Source organism: Neophocaena asiaeorientalis, unplaced genomic scaffold, assembly GCF_003031525.2.
Source record: "Neophocaena asiaeorientalis asiaeorientalis breed wild unplaced genomic scaffold, Neophocaena_asiaeorientalis_V1.1 scaffold278, whole genome shotgun sequence".
Taxonomy (NCBI): domain Eukaryota; kingdom Metazoa; phylum Chordata; class Mammalia; order Artiodactyla; family Phocoenidae; genus Neophocaena; species Neophocaena asiaeorientalis.
The window spans coordinates 1,181,061-1,195,104 of record NW_020174431.1 but is presented as its reverse complement, the minus strand read 5'-3'; positions in this window follow the sequence as shown (position 1 = coordinate 1,195,104).

Below are 14,044 nucleotides of genomic sequence, written 5' to 3'. Positions count from 1 at the left end.
TTTTTTGTGGTACGCGGGCCTCTCACCGCTGCGGGGCACAGGCTCCGGACGCGCAGGCCCAGCGGCCACGGGTCACGGGCCCAGCCGCTCCGCGGCATGCGGGATCCTCCCCGACCGGGGCACGAACCCGCGTCCCCTGCAGCGGCAGGCGGACTCTCAACCACTGCGCCACCAGGGAAGCCCTGATTTTACTTTTAACTTCTAAAATTAAATAGGCCTGGAAAAAATATATGAATACATAGTCTTTTAATCCAATAGCTGTTTGAAAAATGTTCATGAAATAGAAATCAAGAAAGAAATATTTGAAATTTCTATTAAATATTTTAATTGTAAGCGGGTTTTGGTTTCCTATCTGTCTCTGGATATCGACTTAGAAAGAGCAAAGCTCTTCAAAATAAAAAATAATAGCTAGGGCTTCCCTGGTGGCACAGTGGTTAAGAATCCACCTGCCAATGCAGGGGACACGGGTTTGAGCTCTGGTCTGGGAAGATCCCACATGCCGTGGAGCAACTAAGCCTGTGCGCCACAACTACTGAGCCCACGTGCCACAACTACTGAGGCCCACGTGCCTAGAGCCTGTGCTCTGCAAGAGGAGTCACCGCAATGAGAAGCCCACGCACCGCAACAAAGAGTAACCCGCACTCTCCACAAGAGAAAGCCCGCGTGCAGCAACGAAGACCCAATGCAGGCAAAAAAAGAAAGAATAGCTAAATAAGAAGACATTAAACAGCAACTTACTAGGAGCACTGAAGTGTCCTGTGATATGAAGAAATAAAATTAGGTTAAATAATGTTGAATCTGTTTTACAGTGTGTGTAGGGAGAGAATTCATGTGATAGAAAACCACCAGTGGTGACTCCAACTGATGCACATTCAGTAAGATTTTGGATCATTATATTAAGACTCCAAAACTTATTTGTTTATTGCAAAAGTCTTGCTTTGCTTAAGGTGACAAGTGTTTTTATATGAAAGAAAAATAAGAAAAGCAGAAGAGAGGATAAAGATGTACTGCTATTCTATGCCTTCTCTTTTCTGTATCAAACCTGTAGGGAATATTTTGGTTCTGTATTTCAGACAATTCGTCAATGAATTTTCAACAAGGTCATGGATGAAAGGAAAGTAGGTGCCCAGTGTTAGAGAAACCCGGAAGGAGCCTCCAGATCAAGTCATGAACTGTAGTAAACTCTTAAATTTGCTTTTGAAGACTGTGTTAGTGCAATGTGAATTGAGTATGTATTAAGTTCCACAGTTTTTTAAGTTAAAGGTCACTTCTAAAGTGAATGATTTCTCCCCCATTCTCCCTCTCTAACACACACACACATACACACACACACACACACATGCACACTCTTCCTCCTATAAGGTGACACATGTAGAGAGACAAAAGGTTTAGTTCCTAGAATTTATATCATGCACTGACTGTCTTAAAGAAATGGAATACGGGCCATCTAATTTCACATCAGTGATGATATTAGGAAGAAATCACAAAGACTGATAAGGATCAAAGGATGCTATGCTAATAACCTGACCTGAACTACCAAGGAGATTTTATGAGGTCATTTATACAGTAGAATAAAAACTAGGGCACTGGGTTGGATATAGTGTCTTTTTCAGAAAGAATTATACTTTATTACTCTACATATTTTGAGAAGTATGGCAGTCCTCTTGTCTAAAATCTACTTCACCCAAAAATATATCATTAACAAATTGTTATTATTATATAGCTGTATATTTAGAATAAGTGCTTCTTGGTCAAGATAGAAACAACTCACAACAGAAATCTTCTATTCAAGCAACCAAATTAGCATTTATCATATGTAAGCCAGTGCATTAAGACAGACAGTAAAGGTGTAGCCCTTACTGGACTGCAATTAGCTTTGTGGCAATATTACACTCCTCTCAGTTATTTGTTCATGATGCAGAGACATACAAAGAAATTTGGGAACTAGTAATAGCTATTTCTTTTTCTTATGGCACTTGATTCTACTATTTAATTGTTAGATATAATACCATTCACTGCCACTGGAAACAACAGCAACTTTCTTTTCCGCATTTGCAATTGCCTAATGAATCAAAGAGCACTGGTAGGCTGCAAAAGTCATAATAATAAAAATGCACCATAAACTTCTCTAAGAAATTATCGTATTTCATGCCTTGTTATTAAATGGAACTTTGAATTTTTCTACTTAGGTAGAATGATAATTTTATGTTGGATAAAAGGTCTCTCATTCAAATGTATTGCAATATGATGTACGGGGTGTGGACATGATGTACAGGGTACCATAAGGGGACTTGCCTCATTTGTGATAATGAAGGCTGAAACTCAGGTGTGTATGCTGGTCCATCAGCCTCCTCTTTTTCCCCACCTACTGCATCCTACTGTGGATGGGCAAGCAGTATTATCCCAAATAAGGCAAGTCCCTTTGTTCCCCATCAGCTCGTCTGAGCTATTGTCTTGGAGAAATGGATTCAGGATTGTTTCAGTGCTTTATATCAAAACTGCAAACAATACAAAAGGATACTGCTGATTTCCTTTTTAGCAAAATGTAGGTGATGCTTAAGGATCACTACTTGTAGAGAGAAAAAAATTACCTGTTCATGAAGCAAAATAAAAATTTTTGACAGTTAGTTTTGAAACATATCTTTCTTATGGAAAATTATAGTGGGGCCATTGTGAGATACAGTAGACAGCGCTCTTAACATCCTGTACCAGTTGCTACAGCAGGCGTCTAAAGTAGTAGATTGGTTCTTGTATTTTGAATAAATTCCTGTCATAAATATAATGCTTGCCGAAGTTTGAAAACTGCTGCAACAGATGTTTAATAAATGCTTCCTGGTTTATTGAATTTTAAAAACTTTTACATGATTATTTATACATGACAAAATCAGAAACTATATGTGATAAAACCATATAAATGGTCCCTTTTCTCTTAGGCATTCAAATTTAAGACCAAAATCTGAAAACAAAATGATCAATTTATGTGATATTTCAATCTATGTTAGATACATTCAAAGAATTCCAGATGAAGATTTATGCCAATAAAGATTCATACTGTATGAATCACGGTATATGCCAATATGCTACTTCATGCTGATAACAAAAGTACTCACAAAGACTTTAAAATCTTAAGGATGTTGTGGATATTACTGCCCACTGTACGTGTGTGTGTGTTTGTGTGTGTGTGAGAGAGAGAGACAGACAGACAGAGAGAAAGAGGTGGTGAGGGGAGATCTCCACCCTTAATAAACATATGGAGTCCTCCTTCCTTAGCTTATGGAAATCCATTCTTCTACCAGGATGGTAGAATTGAGACTCCAAGTTTTCATGAGGATAATTCTCATTATATTTAATGGGAAATTTTAAAGATTGGAAAGTATAATTTAATGTTATAAAATTCCAATTAAATGACTTCAAAGTAGTTGTTATTCTTGTAAAATTGGTTGAAAGATATTGTGCTATAACAGCTTTACATGAATGTAATTGTATTTAATTCTTGCCACTGTTCTATAAGCACAATTATCCTTATACAAGGAAATTAAGAGGTGATGAGTTCTAACACCTATTACTTGCCAAGAAAGCACTGTCTGGTTTTTGCGACGGTACACAATTTTCTTAAAAATATCAACATTTTTAGAATAAGCAACATACGTATTATAACTGTATATATGATGTATAAATATATATGAAGTATTCAAATCATCCATAAGCACATGTTTGTTATTATTGGTCTCTCCTTCTATGTTACTAGAGATATCCCGTGAAATTCAGTGAACACACCAGAAACACAGTTCTTTATCCTTATCAGATACTCAGTGTCAGGACGTTAATTTCGGGGACACTGAAAGTTTTAGTAGAACTAGACTGAACTGTTGCTTCATGAAACTAATGCATATCCAGTTTGCAACCGAAGGCCATTTGTGCAAATGCTATGTTTCCCTCTGCCTCTGATTTTCTGCCTCTCCATAGAAACTGTTGGTCTAATTAATGATTTGGCCAGCTAGTAAGCACTCCCTCAGGCTAGCAAAGCACCTTCCATTTTCATATAGTGCTCTACACTATAGGGAAACCGCTTACTCTCCCCAGTTAGATGTAAGCTAGAGATATTGGTCTTCTTAACCATCTTCCCTAATAAGGATTTAATGCAAGATGAATGCTATAGAAATTTCAAATATTAAAATAATTGTTATGCTTGAGACAGAATTCCCAAGCCTGCAAAATTCTTACTATAGTAACCCATTTCTCGAAATAAATGTGCATTATGTGCTCCTCAATTATTAAAATAATGTGTGTTTATTATAAAATGCTGAATGTATGAGGAAGAGGAAAGCAACCTGTAATTTCACCATCCAGAGATAGCATTAATAGAATGAACACCTATGTACAGACCTTAAAACTAGGATCGTACACTCCACTCTATTATTATTACTTGAATACTTGTCCTTGCTAAAACATATTGTATAGTCTTCTGAATTCTCACTTTTCTGACTTTATCATTATTTATATGACTAGTTTCATACTCTTAGACATTTAGGTTATTGTTTATTTTCCATTTATATTATAAAATGTGATAAAATTCTTTTGATGTAAATCATTATACTTATTTCTTATCATTGCTTTAGGATGTATTCCTAATGGTATTTCTGGGTCCAAAGATTTAAATACTTATTACTTCAATCTATATTGACAACTGCCATCCATAAAGTTTGCAATAATTTGCAGCTTTGTCATCAGTATAAAGATCCTATTCTCCAGCTTCCTTCCTAACATGGAATATTTTGCCCTTTTAAATCACATTGGCTTGCAAGTAAAAATCATGTTATACTGCTGTTTTAATTAACATCTTTTATTATTAAAACAATACAATATTTTTATGTGTTTGCTTCTTGTTTGCTTTTTCTTATATGTATCTTCCATTCATACTTTGCCCACTTTTCTATTGTAGTGTTGACATTTTTCTCATTGACGTATAGGAGTTAAATAAAGGAAGAATACAGATACGTTGTACTGTGTGCATTTTAGACTTTGTATTCACCATCACACACATTCTGAGCATTCATTCTGAGACAAGTTGCATAAACTAAGGATCAGAAAATAGACAATTGGTAGAGTCCATGCACAAGTAACTGAGATAAAAATCTAAAGATTCTTTTATTTGGAAAAAATCCCTGTCCTTGAAATACACTTGAAAAATGAATGTGCAACCTGTTTTTAGCCATCTTGTCCAGGATATTTTAAAGAACAAAATCACTTTATAATAAAAGTGATAATGTTAATAACAGTTAACATTTACTCTGAGTGTATATGTGAGGTACTGTACCAAGAACTTTGCCTCCTGAAAACAATCAAAGAAGCTGGCAGTCTTTCTATTCAAATTTTATAGACAAAGAAGCTTACCCTTATAAGGTAACATGATTTTTATGCTACTTATGCTATTTTATATTCATGCTTTTTTTGCTAGTTTTATAAGGTATCATGATTTTCATGCTACTCTAAGTCAGATTTTTAAAAATTCCCTTTATATCTGCATTTATTTTTCCATGTTTTTGCTACTATAGTAACAAATACAATTGCTTTTGTTTCTTGACCAGACACCATACTATTTTTATTTATTAGTTCTGATAGTTGTTTTGTAGGCTTCTAAGGATTGTGTATATATAAAGGATAATGATCACTGAGAATAAACACAGTTTTACCTCATCATTTTCTATTCTATGTCTGGACCCTGTTTCTCTCATGTGGTCTGTGGATGAGCTCTGAAGTACTGATCAGGTCTGCATACTGACTCATTCAATCTGACCAAGAAGAAAAGGGTTTTGCCCAGTTCTTTACTTTGGACAAAAGGCAGAGTTAGCCCTTCACTCCAACATGACACTTCATCATATACTGCAGGCTTTCATGGGAGTTTTAGACCCTCTGAGGACATGCCTGAAGCACTCAGGTGACAGACAGTTGTGATGAGGTTGAGGTGTTTGGGGTGATAGCCAATCCAAGTAAGGCTTTCCTGCTTTCAGATTTTGTGTCTGGGCAACTCCATCAAACACACAAGGGTAACACACAGTTAAACGTTCAAGTTTTCCATAAAGGAGCCGTTAATTAAAAATTACAAAAATAAAAGAACTCAGAGTGCCTCATTTCTGTTGTTTTTTTTTTTCTTGTTTCTTTTTCTGTTTTGGAAACTGTCCTCCAAAGCACACTCAGCAGTTGAGTTAAACACGGGCAGATTTTCACTAGAGGTGAAACTGGCCTAAATCGTCCTTTTGGAAGCCTCCCAAGAACAGAATCAAGAACACTTGGCATTTCAGGTCCATTAAGGGGTGAAATGTGATGAACTCCAAATGTTTTCTGCTTTTCCAACACCAGGCCACTCTACGAAGTGGCAGTTGACTATAAAATAGGCTTTTAGTCTGAAATGGAATCTCACTATTTCTCCACCTCCTTTCATGCAAATATTGTTTTAAAAACACCATCAGTGGATGAATATGTCTTCAACTATTTTACCTTTACTAGTATACACTTTACTGTAAAATTATAAGTTATGCAGCACAATTCATACTCTGTCATATAGGATTTTTTCCCTATGATTTGAAAGCAGAATAGTAACTTTGAGACTTATGAAAATATAGAAATACACTATCCCTGTTTTCTCCATGTTGTATAATGAATCACTTTTAAATTTTTTGCATTTCTTTCCAATTTGGATAAGTATTATTTTTCATTCTGTGTGTCTATGTGTGTATATACATGTAGGTACTTATATTTACGTTACATCTAAGCATAAATATTTATATGCTTAGGTTTTACACATTTTATTTTTTGTTACATATTTTAGATTTTGATATTTACACGTATATCTGAGCATAAATATTTATATGCTTATATTTATGTTACATCTAAGCATAAATATATACTTTTTTCATAACTTTATTTATTTATTTATTTTTGGCTGTGTTGGGTCTTCGTTGCTGTGCATGGGCTTTCTCTAGTTGTGGCCAGCGGGGGCTACTCTTCATTGCAGTGTGTGGGCTTCTCATTGCAGTGGCTTCTCTTGTTGCAGAGCACAGGCTCTAGGCGCACGGGCTTCAGTAGTTGTGGCTCGTGGGCTCAGTAGGTGTGGCTCGCAGGCTCAGTAGTTGTGGCTCGTGGGCTTAGTTGCTCCACGGCACGTGGGATCTTCCCAGACCAGGGCTTGAACCCGTGTCCCCTGCATTGGCAGGCGGATTCTTAACCACTGCACCACCAGGGAAGTCCCTAAGCATAAATATTTATATGCATATATCTATGAATATCTGGATTAAAAAATAAGAATCACTTATTGTGTTTAGGTTTGCTCATCTAGGGATTTTATGCATCTCAGTTATAACAAATGTTTATCGAGCATCTACTGTGTCAATCAGTCTTCTAGATTTTGGGGATATTTCAGTAAAATTTAGACCCAAATTCTGTCCTCATGAATTTTATATTCTGTCAGCTGCAGCTTTCTTGACTTATTGTTACTATATGGGGTAAAGTGAGTACATCTGTGGTTTTATGCAGTATCAAAGATATTATTGAATGGGAAGAATTAATAATTGAGACTATTCTTTTCTGAGTTCTTGATTCATTTGTATCAATTATGAAGTGTAAGGTATTTTTATCTTTTCAATTCCATTTTGATCAATTCCAGTGGATCAATTCCATTTTGTTACATTGTATAAGTGCAGTCTTTATTAAGAAGCACCCTATGGTATTTTTGTATTCATATTTTAGATTTAAAAAAATGTTACCCAGCATAAAAACTGACAACGTAAAATTCAAATAAATATATAAGTATTTATCTTCTACATTAATTTATTGACAGATAAGGTAGCATAGAGATTTTTGTGTTCTGTATTCTGAGCTCAAGACCCAAAGCCAAGTTTCTTCTTGAACCTAATCTTCTCTGTTCAAATCAATCATACAATATTGTTTATTTGATTCTGAAAATTATGTAAGGCAGCTTGTAAGAATGTATAAACTACAGCAAGATAACATGTTAAAATTGATGATAAAACAAAAGTGGAGACACATAACAGGCATAAGTATGTGACTAAGATGCATTCCTGTTGATGGGTTATACTCAGTGTCAGCGTTTCTCAACCACAGTTGCAGATTAGAATCATTTAGGCAGCTTAAAAAAACAGATTCCCAGACCCCTTCATCCTTAAAGTCTGATTTGCTTGGTCCTGTGAGGCGTGGACCTCGTACTGGAATGTGAGATTTTTAAGAATTTTACAAGTGGTTTGAATCTGTAGCCAAGGCAGGAGAAGAACTGCATTAGTTGGAACCAGATTTGTCTTTCAGCTTCTGGGCAGATCAGACCACTTATTTAATAGTGTCTATAAGGTTAAACACAAGCCTGTTATTCAGGAGAAGTATGGTGCTTTGTGGTCCTAGAACTACATAGATTTTTCCTGGGAGATGCTCACAGGTGGATATATTGTGACATAATGAACTTCATTCTTAGTAACATTTCTGTGAAAGATATAAAGATGAGATGCATCCGACTCTTATAACAACTCTTTTTTTAAAAGATAGATCAAGGTAAATACTTTTAATAAACTTAAGAAAAATATCTATTGAAGGGTATTAGTGAGATCTTCACTTTATATTATGGATTAGTTGATATTGGACTTTTAAAACTTGATGCTTTTTTCATTTTTAATGACTTTTATTGTTTTCTTTCTAATTTTACAAGCAATATATGTTCATTGTAGATAGGTAGGAATACATAAAGGCACAAAGTAAAAATTAACAATCACCCATCATCCTCACCCCACCCACAGAGAAAACCATCATTAGCATTTTGCATGCATTTCCTCCCAGTGTCTACATTCCTTTAATTTAAATAGTTGATTTACAATGTTGTGTTAGTTTCTGTAACAGCAAAGTGATTCAGTTATATATATATATATATATATATATATATATTATATATATATATATTCATTTCCATTATGGTTTATTACAGCATATTGAACATAGCTCCCTGTGCTATACAGTAGGACCTTGTTGTTTATCCATTCTTTATATAATAGTTTGCATCTGCCAATCCCAAACTCCCAGTCCGTCCCTTCACCACCCCCCTTCTTCATATATATTTTTTTAAGTTGAGGTATGATAGAGCTACATCACTATGTTAGTTCGAGGTGCACGACATAGTAAACTTATAACAATTATGGTTAGGTTATGCCATATTTGTGTCATTGCTATTAAATTTCTTCAACTTTGTTGTATATTTTGTATATACTTTGTATATACTCTGTATAAAATAGAAACAAAAGAAAACTTAGAAAAAGTTCAAGCCTGTGGAAATGTATTGCACTAGAATTTACAGCAATATTACTTCTAGTTTATTTCTAGTAGACATTGATTAGATAGAGAATAATTCTTACTGCATTGACTCAGCTGTATTAAACAAAAGGACTCCCTTCATTAAATTAACAAGGGAAGCAACCTATAAAAGTAATTAGGGAGGAAAGAATGGTAAAATTAATCCCAATAAATGGTAAGAGAAGGGTTTATTTTAGTAATACTTGGACATTTTGCAATAGCAAGGATAATGTTTTATAAGTATCATTAATCTTGGTAAAGGGCTGATACCAGTGGAAATTGAAAACGGTGAAGCACCAAACTCTGATCTATGTTTTAGCTGTAGTCTTACAATTAGGGTTTATGAATTTAAACAGCAACTTTTTACTTTTTCCTGTATCTTTTGGTGTGGCAGCAAAAGGATTCCCATCAAAACTGATTAAAAAGCTGGCATTATTTGGAAGTATGAAATGCTTAATGTTAAAATCACACACACACACACACACACAAAACAGATTGTAAAAGTTTAATATTGTGACCTTCAAAAGAGCATATTATACAAAACAGAAATCAACACCCTTCCTCAATGATGACCAGGGTATCAATTATCAGTGGCATTATACCTGAAGGCAGGTCATTGATCATTTCTATTGTCACGGCTATGATTACTGTTGCTGCGGTTATTGAACACTATTGAACCTGCTACCCAACCCTAATCATGAGCATCAGCTACTTCCTTGTCCCCAGTTTCCAATATTTCAGGAGAATAGGGGTTAGAAACCCAGGTTTGAAAGGTCACGAAACCCTAGAGGATTTTTTTTTTTTGGATGCAATGTTTCCTGTAAAGGACACTGGGAAATAGTTCAATAAATATCTTCATATTTATCAAAGTAATGATAGCTCATATTCTAGGCTAAATATTATTTTTATTTCATGTGCAGTAAAAGTCTGCAGTAAAAGCCTATTGGTCCACCCTAAAAGTTTTGGAGAGCCAGGGCTGGCCACTGAATGTTCACTTACTTGGTGTCTTTAGTCTCTTGAGAGAATTGGTGAGTTGAACTCTTGGTACTGCTAATAAGGACCCCAAATATCAGGACTGAAATTTTCAGGAGGAAGAAACAAGTCTGCTCTATTCTCCAAGGAGAAAGTCTAAGTTGTGAGGGACAATTCCTTGATATTGAAAAGTAAAAGAAAAACAACCCCCAAACAAAACAACTTTCTTTTGGGTTACCTTTTTTACTTTACTTTTATTTTAAGTAATATAGAATGGTTTTATGTGTGACAGTGTCTAGGGACACTTGAATGAACTTGAACCCAGTTCTGCATGAGGAATTCAGAAGAATTGAAAGATCCAGACTATTTACTGGCAACCTGGTAAGGAAATATATCAGGTTGCCAGCAAATAGTAAACTATTTGTTTGTTTATTTATTTATAAAACAAAACCCAGTGTAGGGCAATGAGCACAGCATCAGCAAACATACAAGCAATGAGTAAAGACAGTTACCTAAGGCAAGATTGGCAGAAGTAATGGCAAAAAATCCCATCAATTTAAGGCATTAACGTACCAACAAAAATGAAGCTCTGGGAGAAACAGCATGAAAAGTTTAAAAATCACTAAAAATGATGTGTTCTTTTCTTTTCTCTGGAAAAATAAGGGGGGCATGAGGTACCTGATGCTCCAGTGTGATGATGTATAGGTCTCAGAATTCAAGACACCTCCCTGGTTACCACTCATCATGGTCCTGGTCCTACCTCAGTGTGGACTCTGGCTCATCTGATGGAGAGCCTCATAGGACTACAGTCAAGGCATTATCTGGAGCTGTGGTCTCATCTGAGGCTGGACTGGGGGAGGGTCTGCTTCTAAACTCGGTGGTTGTTGTCACATTCAGATAAATGAAGGTGTCACAGTGAGGGCTTCCCTCACACTTGCGTCTCTGCCATGATCAGGGGAACATGTCCAAAGTAGCCTGATAGAGGGTGAACGACATGGGGCACAGACACTCCCCCAACCCTATCTCAGAGCCCGTCAACTGCCCGACATGTAGTGAGCCCCTCTAAGAAAACACGTCCCCTGAGGCCAGTCTAAACCACAAATCCACAAAGCCATAAGCTAAATAAAAGCTTATTTGTTGAGGTGGTTTTTAAATGCAACACATTTTGTAGTAGATAACTGCTGCACTTTAGAATATCTCAACGTCTCATCTTGAAGGATATCTCATTTATGTTAAGAAGTTATTAGTGCTATTGAGGGGTGTGTGTATGTGTGTGATTAGTTGGTTGCAAACCTTAGTAATTCACATTATGGGTTTTAATTTTTTTCCTTTGGTAGCTCAGCAGTCAATTTCTCTTCAAGATCTCAGATGTCACATATGACTTGCAGAGGATATTATATATAAATGGCTGGATCCCAGTAAAATGTCCTAGATGTTAGTATGATTTGTTTTTCCCACCAAATTCCAGATTTTTTTTTTTTTTTGCAGTACGCGGGCCTCTCACTGTTGTGGCCTCTCCCGTTGCGGAGCACAGGCTCTGGACGCGCAGGCTCAGCGGCCATGGCTCACGGGCCCAGCCGCTCCGTGGCATGTGGGATCTTCCCGGCCGGGGCACGAACCTGTGTCCCCTGCATCGGCAGGCGGACTCTCAACCACTGCGCCACCAGGGAAGCCCCAAATTCTAGATTTTTAAAATTAAGTTGCCTCTAATTTGTGCAATGAAATGTTATTTACCCTACAGAAGAGTTTTAATAATATGGCACTTCACACACGCATTTATCACGGTGAAGACATTTGCTTTGAAATGTGGAATCTATCCACCTGTTGCCTCTCAAGTTTTTGAAAAAAAAAAAGACTCTAAGAATTAATTTCCACTTTTTATGTTCAATTCATATCCAACAAATGTTATCATATTCCTAAATATAATCTTTCTTTCATTTTAATATCAGTGGACTCAGCTAGTATCTTCCAGGTGTAAATCATCTTCAGCCCTTAGACAAGGCTCTTAATGCACAAGTTAAGAACAATGTCAAATATTAAATGGCAATCAATTAACTTCTAGTTAGATTTCTGCTTTTAGCACCTACTCTCTCCGAAATTTTTTAACTGAAAATGTGCCTATTTTTGTATTTTTCCTTTAGCATTTATTTTTAAAGCCTGCTAGTGACATTCCAAATGATATTTTTCTAACCAGATATTTTTATTATAGAAAGTGTGATAGGAATTTTGAGACAACACATGCCCTCTCTGAGCAGCCATTGACCATGCTAGAATCCTGAATGGTATTACATGATGGGGAAGAATTCCAAAAGTAACCCCAAGGAATGTATGACACTCATGAATAATCTTATTCTTGAGCTAATTTCATGATCTGAGCTTTGCTCAAAAATTGAAAATAAAGCTGCAGAATAAAACTATAATTTGCTCCAGTGGATTAAAATGTATGTCAATTTAAATTTTATTTTTTCTACTATATTGAGATATAATTCACTTGCAGTAAACTACACATACTTAAATTATACAATTTGAAGAATTTTGACCCAGGTATGCATTGTGAAACTGTAGTCATAATCAAGATACCAAACATTTTCATCTCAAAAGTTTTTTTCAGGCCCCTGCCCCATCCTTCCCCTCACCCCCCACCCTCGTCCCAGCAGCCGATGATCTATTCTCTGTCAGGATGGATTAGTTGCATTTCCTAGAATCTCATACAAATGGAATTGTAGAGCAGCTATGAGATTTTGCCTTTCTTCCCCTCAGAATAATTATTCTGAGATCCATCCAAGCTGCATGTATTAGGAGGTTGTTGCTTTTTATTGCTAAGTAGTTTTCAATGGAATAAGTATACTGTATTTTGTTTACCTATAATCTTATTTGGGATGTCTCCAGTGTTTGGCTATTACAAATAAAGCTGCTATGAACACTCAGGTGTAAGTCTTTTATGGACATATATTTCTTTCTCTCTTGGGTAAATACTTAGTAGTAGAAGGGCTGCTTCTTATGGTAAGTGTGTGTTTAAAGTGTTTAAAAACATGTCAAACTGTTTCCAAAGCAGTTTTATCATTCTCACTCACAGTGTATGAGACACCCAGGGATTCTATATCCTCCTGTGAATCTTTTCAGCCACTCTATAGAACGTGTGTAGTGGTATCTGTTTTGTGTGTTTTTTTCTTTTTTTGGAGAGGAGTGATATTTGTATATCTTATAGTGTGAAGGACCCGTGTAATCTTTTACCCAGTTTATCAGGTCATTTTTTTCCTATTAATGAGTTATAAGAATTTTTATATAATCTGAAGACTAGTCCTGTGTCTGATATATGTATTGCAAATATTTTCTCTCAGTTTGTGCATTCCCCTTTGATTTTCTTGTGTGATTTTCATAATTCTTTGGAAGAAAAATAGTTTTAGTTTCAATGAAGTCCCAAGTTATCAGTCGTTTTTCTTTTAGCGTTCGTTTGTGTGTGTGTGTGTGTGTGTGTGTGTGTGCGCGCGCTTACCCAAGATCATAAGGTATTTAAATAAATTTGTTTTTACCTTTTGTACTAGATATTATAGTTTTAGGTTTTATATTATCACCTATGATCCATTTCAAGTGTTTTAGTGTATGGCATGAGTGAAGGATCTATGTGTAATTTTCTGTTATCATTTGTTGAGATGACTTTGCACTTCTCATTGAATTATCTGGTATCTTTGTCATTTACCATGTATGTGTAGGTCAACCAGTA